General features: G+C 33.7%; 1 pseudogene; it reads right to left on the bottom strand.

Moving 5' to 3' along the window:
- Positions 1-1612: 1612 nt before the first annotated feature.
- The window catches only part of LOC126885550 (uncharacterized), a 42640-nt pseudogene continuing 38252 nt past the window's right edge, over positions 1613-6000 (bottom strand).

The raw sequence follows: 6000 nt of genomic DNA, 5'->3' as shown, positions 1-6000 counted from the left end.
TAACGACTGAAATGCTTCAGTCAGAGATTTTGTAGATCTGCCTATGATGTGTATGTCATCTGCGTATCCGACAATTTGTAATCATTTGTTAAACATATGTAATACCATTCGTATGTGGGTAATTAATTTATTTTTTTTTTGAATGCCAGGTGAAATAAGAGACACGATAGTCTTAGTCCATTTTTGCAGTAGAAGGGTCTTGAGAAATTGTTTTGGATTTTTAAAATGTTCTCTGCTCCGGTTAGTAAGTTCAGTTAAATGGACAAGATAAAGCCGTATTTCAAATTCTACCATAGCAAGTAGAAGTTTACCTCTATTAACTAAGTCATATGCGGCTTTGAAGTCCACGAATATGTGGTGTGTTTCGATGCCGAATTCTAAGGTTTTTTCAAGGATCTGCCACACTGTAAAGATCTGATCCGTTGTTGATTTATTGGGCGGAAACTGCACTGATATCCTCCCACTAAATGATCGAAGTAGGGGAGGTAGTCTTAAAAAGCCTACCAAATGGTTTTAAGCATTTCAAAACTTAAAAACTAACTGAGTTATGAATAAAAATAAATATAGGCCATTCCATGAATATACGACTGTTTTGGTTTATCGCGGCAACCTATATGTTAGTGTGCAACATAAAAAGTACGAACGTAAATGACTCTAATAATTATTCCAAAGTACCAATTACCAACTATGTAATATGCAATTTACTTTCGTTCTTCATATTTTGCACATTATTATTCGTTGTCGAGATACTTATTCCAAAACAGTCGTATATTCGTGGAATAGGGTATACAGGAGCATTGGAAGATATATATAATATGCTATAGAACCTACTTTACATGATATACAACTCTAGTTCTATTGGCTCTAGAGACTTCACAAAAACACCATTTTGTTGTGTTGTTATACCTAAGCTCCGTTTTTTGCTGGAAATAGTTTTTCGATAAAATACTTACTTTTGGAGTTATATGGTAAAACGTGGTTTTCTTGTTGAAATATAAACATTTTCACTCGCAATGTGTTTTTTACCTCCGAAAAGGGGTGGCTTTCATCCCCTAGTAAAAGCAGTCCTTGACTCAAATTCGTTAATGTAGTGGGTAAGAGGAACCTAAATCCAAATTTTATTGCAATAGGGAACTTGCATAAATTTTTAAATATTAAAATAATATTAAAAAACATAAGATAACATGATCTTAAAACGCTTGCATGCGAAAAAAACAAATATTTTTAACCCGTACGTAATTACGACGTTTTGAAAATGCTATAAAATTCAAATATCTTAGGAGGCTCTTGAACGTCCTTCTATTCGTCTGACGTCAGAGGCCACGGTCAACCGGGCTAGCTAGCAGTCGGAAACAACGCGATTAGGTATTACGGGTATATTACATTTTAGTCGTATTTAAATGAAAATTAGCAGCTATTATTTGTATTCTTGCATCGTTCTACAATCAGTTTATTTACTTTAAAGTGAAATTTATAAATCTTTAGAAATGACTAATGTGTTTATAACGTATAAGTACTATTACTCACGAGGGGTTTTCAAAAAAAAGCTATTAAGTACAATAGTACATTTTAATCGTCTTTAATTGAAAATTCCTAGTATTTTGATCGTATTTTCCTTGTATTTCGATCACAAAATCATTGAGTAGATATACAAAAAAATCAATTTAAAATTACTTTCCCGATATTACTCCTGACTGTAAATTTATGAGTGCACAAACAATTTTTGTTATATTATCTGTATGTGATATCAATTTGCTATCAATACAGGCATGGGGGGATAAGCAAGAAAATTCTCTTAATCTACGTATAACTCGTTCAATGTGAATCCTTAAACTAGCTACTCTTTTTGTTTCAAATCCTTCACTTTTTGTAAGCTTTGTACTTGAAGATACACTTGGTGGTCTAATTAATTGGCAATACATGTTAACTAACAAATGCTCTATGTGTTTAAAACCCCTGTCAGCCATTACCGCCACTTTCAGTGGAAGAACATTTGAAAAACCACTATTAGTGCAGGCTCGAAACGGATAATCGTTTGCAAAAATTGCCGACCGTGATTTGAGTTTTGATACGGGTTATTGGTACCTTTAGCCGTATGAAAATACTTGTTGCCACGAGCATGCGCGGTGCGTTGACGTTCCGACCTTGCGCGCCTCGTCCACTTCCCTAGTAGCCCAGTCGGGATACCATTTGACCTTGCATTAGGAGCTGCCCCAAATTTTATTTTTTTAATCTTTAGGGGGGTCAATAGAAGTAAAAATTTAAAATCTCGACTGAATTTGACCGTTGCGTTAGCCGCCATCTTGATTTTAAACGAGAACCGTTTTTGCTCAATATCTCCGCCATTTTCAACTTTTCGACAAAAAATATATAAACTGGAATTGTTTAAAATGTGATTTTATATAATTTCGTTTATTATAATTTTTTTCGTGCGGTCCATATTTTCCGAGTTTGGGGAAAAACAGTGACAGTTAAAGCATAATTATTGATTTATTGGATTATCTCGTTTATTATTACTTTTACAACAAATTTTAACCTATACAAAAATGAGGAGAATTAAATTTTGCACAATTTCGATCTTCTTAATTTTTTTGATAAAATCAAGATTTAAGGTAGTACGTATGCGGTAAAGGCGCGAGCGTAAGACCCGATTGATTTTAAAGCAATTGTTTTTGTTCAATATCTTCCCCATTTTCAACTTTTCGACAAAAAGTATAAAGACTGAAATTGTTGCAATTACGATTTACTACAATTTTTTGACAGAACCAGTGGCGGCTCTAAGAGGGGGGGGAAATGGGAAAATTCCCCCCAACGGGGTCCAAAATTTAAAAAAATTGTTGAAATATTAAAATATGTTAGCTGACATGAAACTTAATTATCGACAGACAAATTCAACCAATAAAACCCGCTAGTTAATAAAATTAAGTGAACTTAATGCATATAAGTTATTATTTATGTCTTTTATGTACCGGGTGTCCCAATAAGAACGGCTCTCGGCCATATCTCAGGAACCGTTTATAGTACAGCTTTGAGAAAAAAATATTTATAACAAAAGTTGCCTCGGGAAAAGCCTGGAAATTATTTTCATAATTGTAGGCTCACCGCTAGATGGCGTTATTGAATATCAAAACTTAAAAAATCAAAATTTTACAAAATTTACCTAATGAAAGGGCACTGGAAATCCAATCATCGTATTCTTCATAAAATTCTGCGCATATTTGATTTCACAAGTTTAATTTTACCTTGGCAAATAAGAGGTGGGGGTGAGTAGGAACCTTCTTATGAAAAAATGGCTGTAAGTCCGGCAATAGTCTTTTTAATAGACTTCAATAAATGGACAATTCGACGTAGATCTAAGGATCGAATTGTTTTGTAATGCCCCTTTGTCCGCTTCTTCTCGATCGACGATGGTAAATAAATGTTTGAGTTTGGAGTAAAAAATATGGTTTTATTGACAGCTACGTATAATTACACTATATATGATGTTCAGGTAACTTTCTATGATAGACTGCCTTTAATGACAGCTACTGATAATAATTACACTCGGCGTAACTTCTAACAACGACTTACGCACTTGTTAACGAGGTAACTATTTCAATTAGACTGCAACCCAAAATAGTCCCTTTGGTTAATTTATAATCTCGTCAAAATATACAATTCATCGATAAGTTGCATGACAACCGAACTACGGACTTTGCATGTTGAAAGATTGCAACTACAGTTTAAAGTAAGCTATTGCAAAACTTGTAAAGTTCAATTGGAAAATATATTATTTGGCATTTTATTAAGTTTGCAGGTTGAATGGACTCTAATTATTAAAATATTACTCGATGTTTCCCAATGTTTCAATCATACACGGTGAAACTATAAAAGTTTAGGAAGTTAAGAAAAAATGTGAGATTACAAATTAAGGGATTAATTTGAGATTGAACAATAAAAGAAGCTTTTATCTCATCGCATCTTTATTTTTTTCATCGCAAATACAAGCCTTTATCTGTATGATTTTTTTATGTTTGTTACGCGATTACTCCATCAATTATGAACCGATTTTTATGTTTCATTTTTTGTTATGTAGGTCATATTTAAGAGATCGATTCAAATTTAAAATTAACTTTACTGGTGCTATTGTACAGTCTGTAGAATTTTTTGAAAAAAAAATATTAAGAAGTATTGGAGCGGGTGGGGTGGGGGGAGGGGGAACCACAGTACAGACTGGCAACATCTGTGAAATTAAAGTCCAGGGTTACAACAACACATTTCAGAAGTCAGAATCTGGTCTGCAATTTTTTCAAACGAAACTCCTTTGAGAGTCCGGTCTATATGTTCAAGAATAACTGCATCCGACGTTCTTCCACCGAAAGCAGTAGAAATAAAATTAATAATCCCATCAGGAGTGCAAGCAATTAAATATTTTAGAGTATTGCACTTTTTGTATTCAGACCATGTTAAGGACTGTTTAACAGAATCTGATGGTTTTTCGATTTCAATTTCTAAGCAATCGATAATACAAAATACTTTACTATAACGAGCTCGAAATGCTAAGGGTAAGTTTAATTTAACTGAACTCACTTGGGGATTAAAAATACAAGATCTTAAATATTTACTAAGTAATGGAACAGATTGATTTTGCAAATATTCTCGATGCATTGCTTTCGCTTATGCCGAAATCATCTCCAAGAGACATAAATGTTTGTCCTGTTCTTATCTTTTTAAGAGTTAAAAATAGATGCATTGTTTGAGTCTTACAATATTTTTCCATTAATTGAAACGTGTAAAATGCATATTCTGGTAGCCCCATATACAGTCTAGGTCTGTATTGTAACTTCATCACTGTACACTTCACAGACAAACTTTTAAATTGTTTTGCTTCCTCTTCTTTCGTATCTTCATCACAAGATAAAGAATCACTTTCATTGTACCAACAGTCGTCACTACCACTATATTCACTATACTCTTCAAATACAGAACTTCCTGATTCACTTTTTGTATCTTCAAATATTTGCAAGTCTTTTATAGGTGAAGTTCCTGCATCCTTATTATGTATTTTCAATGGCGACAACCCGACTGTAACACTCCTTTGAAATTTGCACTGAATACCTTTACTTCTTATTTTGATGTGAGTCTGTGTTGATGTGAGTTTTTGAGGTAAAGCTGATTGGTTTAATTCAGGTCCTGATTGTACTAAGTTTGTGAAACTAGGATCACATTGTCTCTTATCATCATTGTCCTCTAAAACAGACTTAGATGTAGAAGCGGCATCTTCAAGAAGCTGTCGTTTAACCCTTTTAAGGGCTGCTTCCCTCACATGCTGAGAAAAAGCTCGTTTTCTGTCTGGTTGATAATCAAATATGTGCGGGACAACACCTGACTTAATAATTTTGGGACCACCCATAATCTTGAATTTTATATAGTTATCCATATCTTGTTCCAACTGCAACAAATAAACAAGTATAAGTAGGCACTTTTCATGAAACGATAACTAATATTTTTTTTAAGTAGAAAATAGGTACCTAATTAGATAAATACTTACATCAAAATGATCCTCACAGACATAAAGACCTATGCTTTTTTGTGAAATATCCTTTTTATCTCGCCTACATGCCTTTAGCCATTTTAATCGACGTTTTGGTTCTTTTGGTAGAGTAAAAAAATGTTTGTTGGATGTTCTGACAGTTGTGCTTTTGCATCCCGGCACTATACAGTACTTATATTACGCAGATTTGTTTTCCATTTTGATAAAGTATATTACACAATAAATACACTAAACTACACTAAATACAATAACATAAATACCGAGCAAACGTCACAGTATTCGACACGCACAACTGGCAATGGCAAACTGCATTCAAATCAATAGCCCACCGAACGGGCAAAAACGATAAGAGTGGCCTGTGACGTCAGACCCAAGCTCGCGCTTTTGAAGTTATGTATTTGAAACGGAAATTTTAGGCGCAGAACTTTGATAAGATGTTGTACGTACACTATTCATTGTTAAGACGT

This window comes from Diabrotica virgifera, chromosome 5 (genome assembly GCF_917563875.1).
Source record: "Diabrotica virgifera virgifera chromosome 5, PGI_DIABVI_V3a".
Taxonomy (NCBI): Eukaryota; Metazoa; Arthropoda; class Insecta; order Coleoptera; family Chrysomelidae; genus Diabrotica; species Diabrotica virgifera.
This window is presented reverse-complemented; position numbering and strand designations above follow the sequence as displayed.